Source organism: Bos taurus, chromosome 7 (assembly GCF_002263795.3).
Source record: "Bos taurus isolate L1 Dominette 01449 registration number 42190680 breed Hereford chromosome 7, ARS-UCD2.0, whole genome shotgun sequence".
Classification (NCBI taxonomy): Eukaryota; Metazoa; Chordata; class Mammalia; order Artiodactyla; family Bovidae; genus Bos; species Bos taurus.
Window position 1 is genome coordinate 92,700,462 of NC_037334.1, and position 14,843 is coordinate 92,715,304.

Consider the following 14,843-nt stretch of genomic DNA (forward strand, 5'->3'; position numbering starts at 1 on the left):
GCCAAGCTCCCTCTTTTTACAAAGCTTAGACCCAAGTATTCAAATGCATCGTTTTATTGGCAACTGAGGTTTAGAGAGACAGAGACAGAGGAAGCCTGTAAAATTGGGAAGTCACTATGAAGCAAAAGCACAAAACACATTTTTACATGAATAAAAATGCTACCTAAGTCAAAATGATACACGGATGATATTGAGTTGGCCAAAAAGTTTGTCTGGGCTTTTCTGTACTACCTTATGGGAAACCCCAAACGAACTTTTTTGGCCAACCCAATAGATGATTAAAAGATTTAAAGATTATTACTTATGAAATCATAGAATTTAAACCAAATGCCAGAAATCTTTGCGAAAAAATAGTCATACGACCAAAGAGAACGTCCAACTGATTCTCTTCCCCATGCATGTGTTTCAGCGGTAGTATTCCTTAAGCCTCTTCTTTTATTTCTCCTTCTTCCTCCACTTTCTGTAAGTAGTTACCATTTCAAGCAAGCTTCACACCCAAGAAGTTACGGCTGTTAATGAAGCAAATGGTAGTAATAAAACTCTGAGCTGGGAAGAAAAAAAAAAAAAAAAAAACAGAACTGTTTTTAACTGTCTCTAACAAAGCTTCTTACAGATTAAAACCATGTAGGTAAAATGTGCATAGTGCATTTTACTTTTTTCATGGCCCTTTGATGAAATAAGCAAAAAGACATGAAAAATTAGTTGCATTCAACCAATGCTTTCCCCTCATCACCCTGTCACCCAACAGGCCACTAAATACACTAGAGAATGATTCTGGGAAACAGAAGACATGCTCCTTTGGTTCTCCTGATTTTCTCTCATTTCTGTGAATTTAATTTTCTGTGCGAGCATGTGTCTGAGCTGGGGCAGACAGATTGGTGCAGGGTTTCTTAAAAACAATTTTTTGCTCCATCAGACACAATATATTCTGCTGAAAGAGAAGAAAGCACTATACCCCAGGGAAAAAAAGTTTCCCCAAAAGTTTGTTCCCTCAAAACTACAATGAAAGAAGGCATCCCTCTTGGGTGATTTAATTTAATTGTTATGTTTTTTAACTTTTGTTCTGGGGGGAATTAAGCAACCATCAGCTGCAGTTCATAGACAAATACCACTTTTTGGTAGATAGAACACAAAACTAGGAATCGGAAAACCAAAAAAAGAATCCTGGCACGGCACTGGGTGATTTCATCTCCACATGCCTAAATTTCCTGTTTGCAAAATGAGATAGAGCTTCCCACTCGTCACTTCTTTCTTGGAGATGCTGTGAGGACTAATAGTCTTTGCTCTGATTTTTTTCATCTGAGAAGCAGAGATTTTTTAATGGTGCAAAAGAAGCATCTAGGTATGGAAAGGGCAACAGAGACGTGATTCTGTGCTACATTCCGTGACTACAGAGGGCAAGGCATGATCCATGCTCTTGAGTTGCTCCTAACTCAGATATTGAAACAGATATTGAAATAGGGGCATCATATATTGAAATAGATACCTGACTATAGGAAATGTCAAGCTATACAGGGGAACAGATCAAACTGAACTGAGTCTTAAGAGGCAGGAGACCCTAGAGGTTACACTACAAGCTCCAGATGCTGATTCTAAAACCAGATTTCTAGCTGAGTGAACTTGGACAAGTTTCTTAACTTCACAGTGGCCCAGTTTCCTTATCTGTAAGAAGATAATAATAGTACCTCCCTCATAGGGATAATATATAGTGTTTAGAATAGTCAGTGCCTGCCATAGAGAAAGTGGTAATAAGACAATGAAGTCACTAAAAAATTTTAGATAAAGTAACATGGTCAGATTTGTGACTTGGTAAATAATTAAATGAAGATGCTGACGGAATATGATAGACGGTTTGCAAAATGGCCAGAATTATTTTCCTCCTTGTTTTCACTCTTTATGTCTTTGGAGAAATTCCCTACTTATTTAATATGGGTTCACTTTGGATTTGTTATCTAATAATAATGTGATCAACTGTGTCAGTTTCAAGACTAAATCTCAAGAGGTCCTATGTTCTTCTTATGACCTTTACGGCATCCTGCCTCCACCATGAACAAGTCCACACTAACCTGCTGGAGAAAGAGAGGACGCACGGAACAGCTAAAACCACCCTGGTCCAACCAGCCCCCTGATAGCCCAATACCTGGCCACAGAGCCCAGTGAAGACCAGCTGCCCAGCTGACTCCAGGCTTAACTGCCAACCTGTAGAATCATGAACTAAATAAACAGTGGTTGTTTTAATCCATTCTGTTTTGGAGCAGGTTGTTATGCAGCAATAGCTAACTGATATACACATGTACAGAATTGTTTAAACGACTAAATTCAAATACTAGGCCCATGTACTATGCATACATGCATATGCCAATGAAAACATGCATTTGAAAATGATACATTTTTATTAGCAGTGAAGTGTACATTTCACAATGACCTTTCATGGGAATTATCTCCCCCGCATAAAAAACAATCTTGAAGTAATCTGAGACATGTATTATTTCGTTTCATAGAGAGGTTGGTGACATCCATAATCATGCAATGGGAAGTAAAACTGGAATCTGAGACTTATAATAGCTGGTAGGTTTTTTTTTAACCATATCACTCTATTAGTCCAAGAAAATAAACAAAGATGACATTTATCTTACTCACGAATTTATTCAACAAATACTTGAGTTTTCTATGTGTGAGGCTCTGTGCTAAGTACCTGGAATAAGTTGTGAACACACCAGTCATAATCCCCACCTTGGTAGAATGTTGGGACATAGCTGGGTAAACAGACAAATGCCAAACAATATGGTGAGTGTCATGATAGCAGAAACAAAAGCGTGTGCTCAGAACTTAGGGGAAAAGGGAAAGCTTTCCAAAAGAAGACATATCTAAACAGAAATTCAAAGAATGACTGGAAATTGGCCAGGCGAAGAGAGGCTAAAGTGGTCTGAGTGAGGAGGAATAGCACAAGCGAAGTCATGAGGGTGCTCAAAGCATATTCTTAGAACTGAGAGTAATTACTTAAGTTTATGAGCTGTTCATACATGGTATGAGTTGGGAGAGGGAAGCTGAAGGCAATAGTGGAAATTTGCCCTTATAGGATTCATGGGATTTGGCCAGGCAAGGGGAAATCATTCAGAACATTTACAGCAGGGCTATGACATGGTCAGTTCTGCATTTTAGAATGCTGACTCCGGCTAGAAGTGTAAAGACAGAATGGAGAGAGGCAAAGAGTGAGTAGAGGCTAGGAAACCTTAGGAAGCTGGGGCAGTAATTCAGGTAAAGGACGATGATGCCCCGAGACAGGGGATATGGCAATAAAGAGGAAGAAAAACGAATAGAATTAAAAGATGTTTACAAGATAGATGTAAGAGCCTTCAGTGCTTAATTAGATACTGGTGAGCGGAAGGCCTGCCCCAGATTGCTGCCTTGGGCAGGTTAGTGAAGGGTAGTGGTGTTCAATTGGTTCTTTCAGATGGAGACACTGGAGAGAAACCATTTGGGAGAAGGACCTATTAATGTCCTCCAGTTTTAGGCACATCAAGTATGATGTTAGTGTGGGATGTTCAAAAGGAGAGGTCTGGTAGGCAGGTGGGGAAAACAGGGATGTGAAGAAGGGGGAACTTCGTCTCTGTGGTCACTTGAAGAAGTGTGGTTGCTTTGGAACAACTAAGCTGCAGCCTAGAAAGCCTAGAAGCAATGGTATGATGTGCAGTGTGCCTTTTCTCTTAGTCCATGGAGTAAGAAATTTGATGGACATCTTTTATAGGGTTTACACCTCAGGATCAGAGTTGAGTATATGCGGTAAGTGACAGGAAGCTAGTCATCCTAAAGCTTCTAATATATGGGAGTGGATGGTGCTCAAAAGTAGCAGTTTTATGTTCTGGCCCCTAAAAGAAGGCAGCAATCTCATTAGGTTACCCTGCTTCTCTCTACCAGATAAATTGGGATAATATACAATTTACACTAACTCATTTCATCATAAAAAACATCTGTGATATCAGCAAAGCAGATTATTAGTCATCATTTCACAAAGGAAGACACTAAAAATTAGTAATCTTCTGGGCCTCATAATTAGTAAGTGGCAGAGTTGGGATACTAGAATTCCAGGTCTCTTTCTAAATCCAGCAATATTTTTCATGAAAAAGGAAAAAGAATAAACAGCACATAACATATTAACTAGAGAGAATTAGAAAGAAGAATCAAGATAACTTCATAATTTCTGGCATAGAAGACTTAAATATTGGTGATGTCTCCAGTTAAAATTGAAGACTTGAGGACGGAGGGAGGTAAATTGAGAATATGACTTCAGTTTTGAGCTGAAAGTGCTGGGCAGAGAGTGACCAGACATAGTCTCTAACTAGAACAGCTCTTGCTTCTCTGCAGCTGTAAATCAAGGCCAGTCCTTTGAATAGGCAAGATGGAGGCTAGAATTTTCATAAAATCATCTCTTTGAACATTCTCACCGTCTCTTTATTAAGGGAACAATTAAGAAAGAGCCACAGTATATTCTAAAGGCAATGTTCAAATGAATACAGTTAAGACAATAAAATAAGCATATTACTTAAGAAAGTTAACCCTGGCCCTAAGCATAGCTCCTCAATTTGATTTAGAATACATTTAATTGTATTTCCAGGTTACCCATGGAAATAAAGGTAAAGGGCAGTATTTTTACTCACTTACCGAGAAGCATGTAAGTCTTAACTGATAAATGTGTTTAGATGAAAGGAGCCAAAAAGCCTATTATTTATTAGAAAATACAGTAACTAGAACATCTCAAGCTATATTTTCTCTTACTACTTTTCTGACATTTTCTTTGAAGGTCAGGGAGATGACCAAGTGCAAAGAGGTTCACGGTATTTGGGGTTATTTATGCAACTTCTTGTGGACATACAATTTAAGCTTGACCAGTCTGATCACTCTGGAATGAGCCCTGGCCAAGTGGTAGGGATTAATCTGCCAGGAGACAGTCTTCGATAAATTATTTGGTTGGGTTTTTTTTTTCCCTCTTTTCCTGGTTTAAAACATTTTCCTCCAATAAATAATCGAGTTGTATACTGGAAAACGAAAATGACTGACCTCCTCAGAAAGTAAAACAAAGTCTGAAAATGGAAACTGGAGAGTTTCCCCTTCTAGTGTCCACGAAGTGAGAAAATGTAGTTATTTATTTGAAATGCCAGCAAATGGGCTCCCATGTAATGAAATATTTATTGAAATTGCTTCTTTGGCCCTCTACAGTTGCTGACAGGGTTTAACAAGAGGCAGGTAAGGAAGCCAGAGTGAAGGTATGTCTATTTATTTATTTATGGTTCAAGCAGCTTTGACCATAAGCCTTACATTGGGAAATCATACAGGCAGGGCCATACATGACTGACAATAATAGTTATTTTCCATTTTCATTGAATTGTTTGCCACAGCTCAGGAAAATCAATCTTAAAGGATTTCTGTATTTGCGTGGTTCTATACTTAAGCCTTCATTCTCTTGGTAAGATACATTTGTGTTAGTTTTAATTGAAGTTCACAATGCTGAGTATTTATTCAATATTTTTTCATAATGCTATCATCACTACCTTCATTCTCTTTTTCGTTATCTAGTTTTTGTTTGTTTACCTGCGTGTTTCTCTCATCTTTCTATACCTTGAGAATCAGAGGTATTGTTACCAACTCAAGCTAAGGCTGTTTTCTATTCCTTCTCACTTTGAAAAATATAGGTCTATCCAAATTAAGATCGTGTGTGTTCAAATTTTAACAATGACCCTGCAGAAGCAATTTCAAAACTATTCTTAAAATATCTGTATGAGCTATGCTCAGAAAGAATGAAAAGTGCCTAGTGTTCTAAAATCTCACATATACCAAATACAGACATTCCAGGGAGCAGAGGGGCATCTCTGCTCTTCAAAGATCACTGGGTGATACTGGGGTTGTGTGAGTTTTCATAATATTCATCATGATTTATTGAGAGAGCTTGAGAAAATCACTAACTGGAGGTTTCAACAAATAGTCTCCAGCATTACTTTAAAAGCATTCCAACATGTTTATTTTTGTTATTTCTGGCTTTTAGAATGCTAATAAGTTAATAGAAGCATAGAACTTCACAGCTAAAAGTAGCCTTAGAGACTCTCTCATCAAAATTCCTCAGTTGATGAATAAGGAAACTGGAATCCAGAAGCGGTCAGAGAATTGAACAAAGGCTCACAATCAGCTGCAGAGCAGAAGTTAGAATCCAGGTCTCTCGACTCCTGCTTCAGTGTTTTTCAACAGCATCAGATGATCACATTATAATCTCTCACACACAGACACGCATGCTAGGGAAATCAACTAAATACACGTGTCTAATAAAGTTTTCAAAGATCACACATGATTTGAGCAAGCTGCTAACTCATGACCTCCATGTGTGTTTCCAACAGTGGAGTGGATGCGGTGGCATACTGCCCAGACCCGCCCTCCAAGACTAGACCCTCACTCCACAGCTTCTGGGAGAGTCGGCACTCTCTCTCAACAGAGCACTCTTCTGGACTTGCCTTGGCCGAGGAGGGCCCCAGGTTAAAACCCTGCACCGAGCAACAGGCAATCCCTGGGTGTAAAAGCCCAGTGCCCTGACCTCAGATTGGAAGCCTTCCCAGCTCCAGAGCTTCTCTTGGGCTTAGATTAGGCTTTTGTTTCTCCTGCACTGCAGTTCAACTTCTTTCTCCCCAATCCTGCTTCCTTCACCACCCACGTTCATCTCACGAGCTCTGCTCCCCAAATTCTGCCTGCCCTGCACATCTTCCTTTAAGAATCAGCCTCCCAGAGGACCTGCCCAGGGACACACAGCATCATGGTTAAGAGGATGGGCTCTGGAATCAGACTGCCTGGGCTTGAATCCTGGCCTTGGGCAAGTTATTGTTTAAATCTTTTATTGATCAGTTTAAAAAAAAATAGGAGTAATATTAGAAAGCACCACACAGGGCGGGTGCGGATGACATGAGATAATCCATGTTGCAGTTGTAGTGTGGTGCTTGGCACAGGCTAATTGGCAGGATCAGTCAGGATGCTAAAGGAAACAGATGGCACATTCAAAATAAAGGACTATTTACAGGGGTGTGGGCAGAGCTAAAAGAACCAATAAGGAGTGGCAGGGCATCCAGGGACTAGCAACAGTGGGAAGCCAGTACCAGCCCTAGGCCCGACAGGTCAGTCAAAACAGTATCACAGATGCACAGTGTTATGCGTACCGCCTGGAGAGAGCTGTCGCTGTGAAACAGGCAACCTCCAGCAAAGGCAAAGCAGAAGAGGAGCTCAACTCGGCCACACCGCGAGAAGGGAGTTAGAGAAGGATGCTAAGTACCGTGGGTTCTTTCCCCTCCCACCCTCTGGTTTCCTGATGGTCTGCTGCTGGTCAAACACAATCAGGAGACAGAGGCAAGGGATGCCAGGAGAGCTAAGACACAGAGATGAGCATTCCCATCTTCCCTTCCACCATCCCACCCCCGACACACACCCCTAAGAATATGGCAGAGCAGAGAAGTGCAGAAATGGGTCTAAATGACAAACTAATAATCACCAGCACAATGGTCCTCAAATATTAGCTATTATTCCAATTTCTGCAACTCCTGGCGTACCCTGTATTTGGATCTTGCTGTTCATAAAGCCAACTTAATCTGAAATTTGGTAAGACAGAATTGAATTTTTTTTTTAATCTTTTTTTTTTAAATCAACTCACCCAACCGTCCAACCAGCTCATTAGAACAAATCCGGGCACATAGTGGGTGCCCAATATGTGTTAACTGATGATTTGACTAATTGATTTAACACAAATGAAACAAAATTTTCTTTTGTAGAAAAAGGAAAGAAAATTCTTTGGGAGATATGATGATTTAACTTCAACATTTACTAGACACTTTTAAGTTACTAAAGCATTTTAGAATTCTCAGAGATAGTATTCCGTGAGTTCCTTAAAAGAAAATTATCAAATAAATGCAACTTTGGATTGTTATTATTCCTAACCAATAGAATGAAAGGTTACAAAAATAAAATTCTATATTCAAACAAGACAGAAGACAATACTACAGTGTCTCCCCCTCAAAATTATTTTATCACAAGTAATTAGTTCCACTGATAGGAAAGTCCTTTTTTCACCTGGGTGAGATCTTCAAAGGACATTTCAAGGAATGGAGAAGAAACTGTCCCCTCCCCCTTAAAGGAAAAAAGAGTTACCAGGTCTAGCTGTGTGGTTTTGGACATACCCCTTAACACTTTGAGTTTCAACTTTTCCTCTACAAGCCAAAAAAGAAAAATGTATCCCTCAAAGGACAAAACGGGGTCATTTCAAGTGCACAGAAGTGGTAGTGTAGTTTCCTATGCTTGCGCACAAACATTCAACTGCCCAAGACCGACCTACCTACCACCAAGGAAGCGTGGGTGTGCCATGCAGGAGTGACAGCGCCCACTTTCATAGGTGGGCTCCCTGGTGGCTCAGGTGGGGAAGAATCCGCCTGCAATGTGGGACACCTGGGCTCAATCCCTGGGTTGGGAAGATCCCCTGGAGAAGGGAATGGCAACCTACTCCAGTATTCTGGCCTGGAGAACTCCACAGACAAGGAACCTGGAAGGTTACAGTCCATAGCATTGCAAAGAGCCCAACACAACTGAGCGGCTAACACTTGCACTTTCATAGGGATAATAAAAAGTTACAGAGATCTCATCGGAGTCCCATTGCTTATCTAGAATCTGAACAGTTTCAAAGTTTGCAGCCCATTCAACCAGGAGTTCTCAGCCTGGGGCCCATGAAGTCCTTGAATATCACTGCGGGAGAAGGAAATGGCAACCCACTCCAGTGTTCTTGCCTGGAGAATCCCAGGGACAGAGGAGCCCTGTCCTCTGTGGCACAGAGTTGGACACAACTGACGCGACTTAGCAGCAGCAGTAGCAGTAGCGGGAAAAATAAAGGTGAAGAAAAGTGGTATTGTTCGGGGAAGATGATCCACTGATTACATGAGACCCTCAAGAAGTGGGTGACCCAAAGAAAGATGAGGATCCCTTGCCATATGAACCATACCTAAGCAACCTCCCTAGCTACACTCCACCAGCTACCCACTGCCCTCCTCCAGCCATAGAGGGAATGAGCATCCCCCTGAGTTAACCAACAGTTCACAGAACCTTCCCAAAGGTGAAGGATGGAGTTTTTATCTGTGAATATTGTGGCTTTCCTTCTGGAAGTCTGAGTATCAATTTACATAATTCAGCTTTCAGCATATGTAGTCAGTTCTCACAGTCCAATGTCCCTTTTTATTATTATTTGAGATTTTGCTGAGGCAAATCTTTTGATGGCCTGAAGGCTTGCCTGCAAGCTTTATGCAGGGGAAGTTTTAAGACATAGGTTAACATTTATGAAAATCTCAACTCTGAATTAAATGTAATATCCAAAAAATGTTTCATTAATGAAGTAGTTCTAAGGTTTATAAAGCAATCTAGTCTGATTTTTCAGTTCAAATATAGTTAACTGGTTGTTTTCACAATCTTGAAAAGCATATTTTATTAGAATTTAAATTCTTGCTTTGGGGTTTCTCAGGAAAAGAAAGAGAAGGGAAATTTCTCTTGGATTAGTGTAATAATAGCATTATTAATTCTTTAACCAGCACATTTATAGCATTTTCTATGTACCAGGCATTCTTCCAAGGACTTACAGCTATTAAGTATATTTAATCCTCATAACAAGCCTATAAGATAGGTAGTATTATTATATCCATTTTGCAGATGAGAAAACTAAAGCACAGAGAGTGGTTAGGCAACAGGCCCAAAGTCACATAGCTTGCAAGTGGCAAAGACAGGATTCAAACTCAGGCAGAAACGATAATGCTGCTGCTGCTGCTGCTGCTGCTGCTGCTGTTAATAGCAGCCATAATAAAATGGAGATTAAACTCATGTCCACTGGGTCAGTGATGCCATCCAACCATTTCATCCGCTGTCATCCCTTTCACCTCCTGGCTTCAATCTTTCCCAGCATCAGGGTCTTTTCTAATGAGTCAGTTCTTCGCATTAGGTGGCCAAAGTATTGGAGTTTCAGCTTCAGCATCAGATCATCCAATGAATATTCAGGACTGACTTCCTTTAGGATGGACTGGTTTGATCTCTTTGCAGTCCAAGGGATTCTCAAGAGTCTTCTCCAGGATCACAGAAAGTATCAATTCTTCAGCACTCAGCCTTCTTTATGGTCCAACTCTCACACCCATACATGACTACTGGAAAAACCATAGCTTCGACTAGACAGACCTTTGTTGACAAAGTAATGTCTCTGCTTTAAAATATGCTGTCTAGGTTGGTCATAACTTTTCTTCCAAGGAGCAAGCATCTTTTAATTTCATGGCTGCAGTCACCATCTGCAGTGATTTGGGAGTCCCAAAAAATAAGGTCTGTCACTGTTTCCACTGTTTCCCCATCTAATTGCCATGAAGTGATGGAACTAGATGCCATGATCTTAGTTTTCTGAATATTGAGTTTTAAGCCAACTTTTTCACTCTCCTCTTTCATTTTCATCAAGAGGCTTTTTAGTTCTTCTTTGCTTTCTCTCATAAGGGTGATGTCCTCTGCATATCTGAGGTTGTTGATATTTCTCCCGGCAATCTTGATTCCAGCTTGTGCCACATCCAGTCCAGCATTTCACATGATGTACTCTGCATATAAGTTAAATAAGCAAGGTGACAATATATAGCCTTGACATACTCCTTTCCTGATTTGGAACCAGTCTGTTGTTCCATGTCCAGTTCTAACTGTTGCTTCTTGACCTGCATACAGATTTCTCAGGAGGTAGGTCACGTGGTCTGGTATTCCCATCTCTTTCAGAATTTTCCACAGTTTATTGTGATTCACACAGTCAAAGGCTTTGGCATAATCAATAAAGCAGAAGTCGATGTTTTTCTTCAAGTTTCTTGCTTTTTCGATGATCCAATGGATGTTGGCAATTTGATCTCTAGTTCCTCTGCCTTTTCTAAATCCAGCTTAAACATCTGGATGTTCATGGCTCACGTACTGTTGAAGCCTTGGAAAATTTTGAGCATTACTCTACTAGAGTGTGAGATGAGTACAACTGTGTGGTAGCTTAAACATGCGTTGGCATTGCCTTTCTTTGGGCTTGGAATGAAAACTGACCTTTTCCAGTCCTGTGGCCTCTGCTGAGTTTTCCAAATCTGCTGGCATATTGAGTGCAGCACTTTCACAGCATCCTCTTTTAGGATTTGAAATAGCCCTACTGGAATTCCATCACCTCCACTAGCTTTGTTCATAGTGATGGTTCCTAAGACCCACTTGACTTTGCATTTTAGGATGTCTGGCTCTAGGTGAGTGATCACACCATGATGATGATCTGGGTCATGAAGACCTTTTTTGTATAGTTCTTCTAAGTATTCTTGCCACCTCTTCTTAATATCTTCTGCTTCTGTTAGGCCCTTTCTTGTGCCCATCTTTACATGAAATATTCCCTTGGTATCTCTAATTTTCTGGAAGAGATCTCTAGTCTTTCCCATTCTATTGCTTTCCTCTATTTCTTTGCATTGATCACTGAGGAAGGCTTTCTTATATCTCCTTGCTATCCTTTGGAATTCTCCATTCAAATAGGTATATCTTTCCTTTTCTCCTTTGCCTTTTGCAAATGAATGTTATAGCTGGACCATAAAGAAAGCTGAGTGCCAAAGAATTGATGCTTTTGAACTGTGGTGTTAGAGAAGACTCCCTTGAACTATAAGGAGATCAAACCAGTCCATCCTAAAGGAAATCAGTCCTGAATATTCATTGGAAGGACGGATGCTTAAACTGAAACTCCAATACTTTGGCCACCTGATACGAAGAACTGACTCCCTGGAAAAGATGGTCCTAATGCTGGGAAAGATTGAAGGCAGGAGGAGAAGGGGACAACAAAGGATGAGATGGTTGGTTGGCATCACTGACTCAATGGACATGAGTTTGAGCAAGCTCCAGGAGTTGGACAAGGAAGCTTGGCATGGGGCACTCCATGGGGTTGCAAAGAGTTGGACACGACTGAGTGACTGAACTGAATAGTTTTAGAATACCTACTCTGTGCCAGGCATTAGGCTAGGTGTTTTCTCTGCATAGTCCATTTAGTTGCCATTAGAACTATATTATGAAGGTACTAATTTTAGCCCACTTTACAAATGAGCAAACAAGCCCAGAGATGTTAAATTGCTCAAAATCACACAGCTGGTAAAAGGCAGAGTCACGACAATCCAAGTCTACTGAATCCACGGTAGCCTGGGCTCTTCATTACCACATATGGATGAACAGCTCAGTAGAGAGAGGTTGTAAGCATGAAAAGCAGCGTGAAACTTTGATAAGAGACTAAACAGCCCTCAATCTGTAAGCTTGCATTCACTTTTTGTGCTGAAAAAGGTCAAGGATGCTGGATTCTTTGGCTCCCCTCTCCTCCCATTTCTTGTCCCACGCATGCCTTTGTCTTCCAGCTGCCCTCCTGGAAGTAGTGTTGGGGTTCTTTCTGCGGGACTTCAGTAAGAGTAGAAGGATCCAATGTGCTGTGCTTAGACATCCTGTCCCTGGGCTGTGGGAATCAGCAGTGACAAGAAGTCACAGACACAACCTCTCAGCTCTCACAGAAGCCGAAGTCCTGCAGCCCCCAAGCCCAGGATCCCCACAGGTCTTCCCCCCAGGAGACGGCTGTTAATCTGATCTCCTGGCCCCAGGGGATGAGAATCTGGGCCAAGGTATGTGATGACAGAACAGCAGAAGTCAGCAACACAAAAAACAAAACTGCATTTCAAAGGCTTCATGCTTCACAAAGCTGCTTCGCAGATGTATTTGAGCGCTTCCAATGGGAATTATTGGAAACTGAAACTGGTTCTAAGAACTTTTTGGTACTACTGAGTTTTCATATTTACCTTTGGCTTTATTACTATTATGAATTGCATTCCTATAATGGTTTTAAATTTATATTTGAACTTCTTCTGTGTACTTAGCAGGAGACTGCTGTTTCCTCAAAACGTATTTGATTCTACAAGGATAGTTTAAGGGAAAAACTATTATCATCTAGTCACAGATAGTGACTTTTGCCCTCAATTTAGATGGAATCACGAGCTTGGCTTAAAGCATGTGGGGTTGGGAATTTCTCCAACATTTATATGTTGAAAGATTGTGCCCCCACCCCTCAAATTCACAGGTTGAAGCCATGACCTCCAATGGGATGGTATTTGGAGATGGGAGTCTTTGGGACTAAATTAGGTTTAGATAAAGAACTCACCTGCCAAGGCAGAAGACTCAAGAGATGTGCGTTTGATCCCTGGGTCAGGAAGATCCCAGGGAGAAGGAAATGGCTCCAGTATTCTTGCCTGGGAAATCCCATGGACAGAGGAATCTAGCGAGCTACAATCCATGAGTTTGCAAAGAGTTGGACACGACTGAGCGAGCATGCACACAAGGTCACGAGGATGGGACTTCACTATTGGATTAGTGCCCTTATTAAAAGAGACATCAGAAAGCATGCTTACTCTCTCCACATCCAAACAAAGAAGAGGTTGTGTGCTTTCACCAGGAACCAACCAGGCTGGCACCCTAATCAGAGAATTCTAGCTCCCAGAACTTGGGAAAACAAATTCCTGATGTTCAAACCACCCATCTGTGGTATTTTGTCATGGCAATCCAAGCTGAGACAGATGCATATGCATAGACATGGTACAATAAATATTACATATAGACACACAATATTGATCGATTATTGATATACACGTGTTAGAAAGTGAAGAAGCAGGCTATTGCATAAATAAATAATAAATCAATGACAGAGTTCCAGAAGAGAGAATCCACCACCTGAAGGCATTTCAGCCACAGAAATTTAAAAAGAAAGAAGTTTTCTCCCAAGTCCTTTGTGAGTCAGGCTCTAAAATAAGGTAGACAGTCTAATTGAAGCAACCTCAGAAATAAGCTGGACAGAGATGAGAGAAAAGGAGGCTATCCAAGAAGCCTGGAGAACAGCACAGGTGGTGGAGGGGAGGGGACACCCTGCGCTTCCCTCTTCACTCTGAAGTCGTGTAAGGTAACCTGTGGGGAACAGGAGGCAAGCTTTTGTGGAAGGGAGTTAGCCTCAATGCTAAGGAGGAAGGAATTGCCAGCTTGCTTTTGACAACTTGGCCTTTCATGGCCTTATCGCAGCTGCTCTCTCACTGGAGTGCATGGTTGGAGTGGGAGAGCAGGGCTGAAAGCCCTAGAGGCTTTGCAAGCTTGGTCTCAATCTGTTGATCCCCCTGGTGAGTTAAAGGGCTCAGTCAAAAGGTACCAGTTAACTTCGGGGAGGATTATCAATGTTAGAAAAGATGGAGAGCAAATCTCCATGAGGAGTTCCAAGAGAAACATTTCTGTAGAGCCGCAGGAAATAATGAAAGAGAAATCTGCCCAAAACAAAACAGGCATTTTATTCAATAATTTGGATATTACAATTCTTCAATAGTAAGGTTTTTTCTTTTTAATGACTGCTGTTAAACCTTTGACAAAATTAATCAGATATCACTTTAAACTTTCTGTATTAGCTGGGTGTGAGCAAGAAAAATGATGGTTCAAACAAGGAGTGGTTGGGGGGAGGGGAAGAATTAAAAACATGGTGTCTAAAACTAACTCATCCAACAGGGGCAGTTACAATTTCAATATTAAAATTTATGATAACTTCTGTATACTTCATCTTTTAGAGTTATTTTTTAACATTTTATCAAAAGTTTAATAACAAAACTATCAATTCTAGAACTAGAACTGATTCTAGTTCTCAAATTCCTAGAATTCCTAGAACTCAAATTTCCAAGACAAATGTAGCCTACTGAATCTATCAAAGCTGAGAAAACTCACAGAATTGCTGATCTTTGGGCTGATCTACA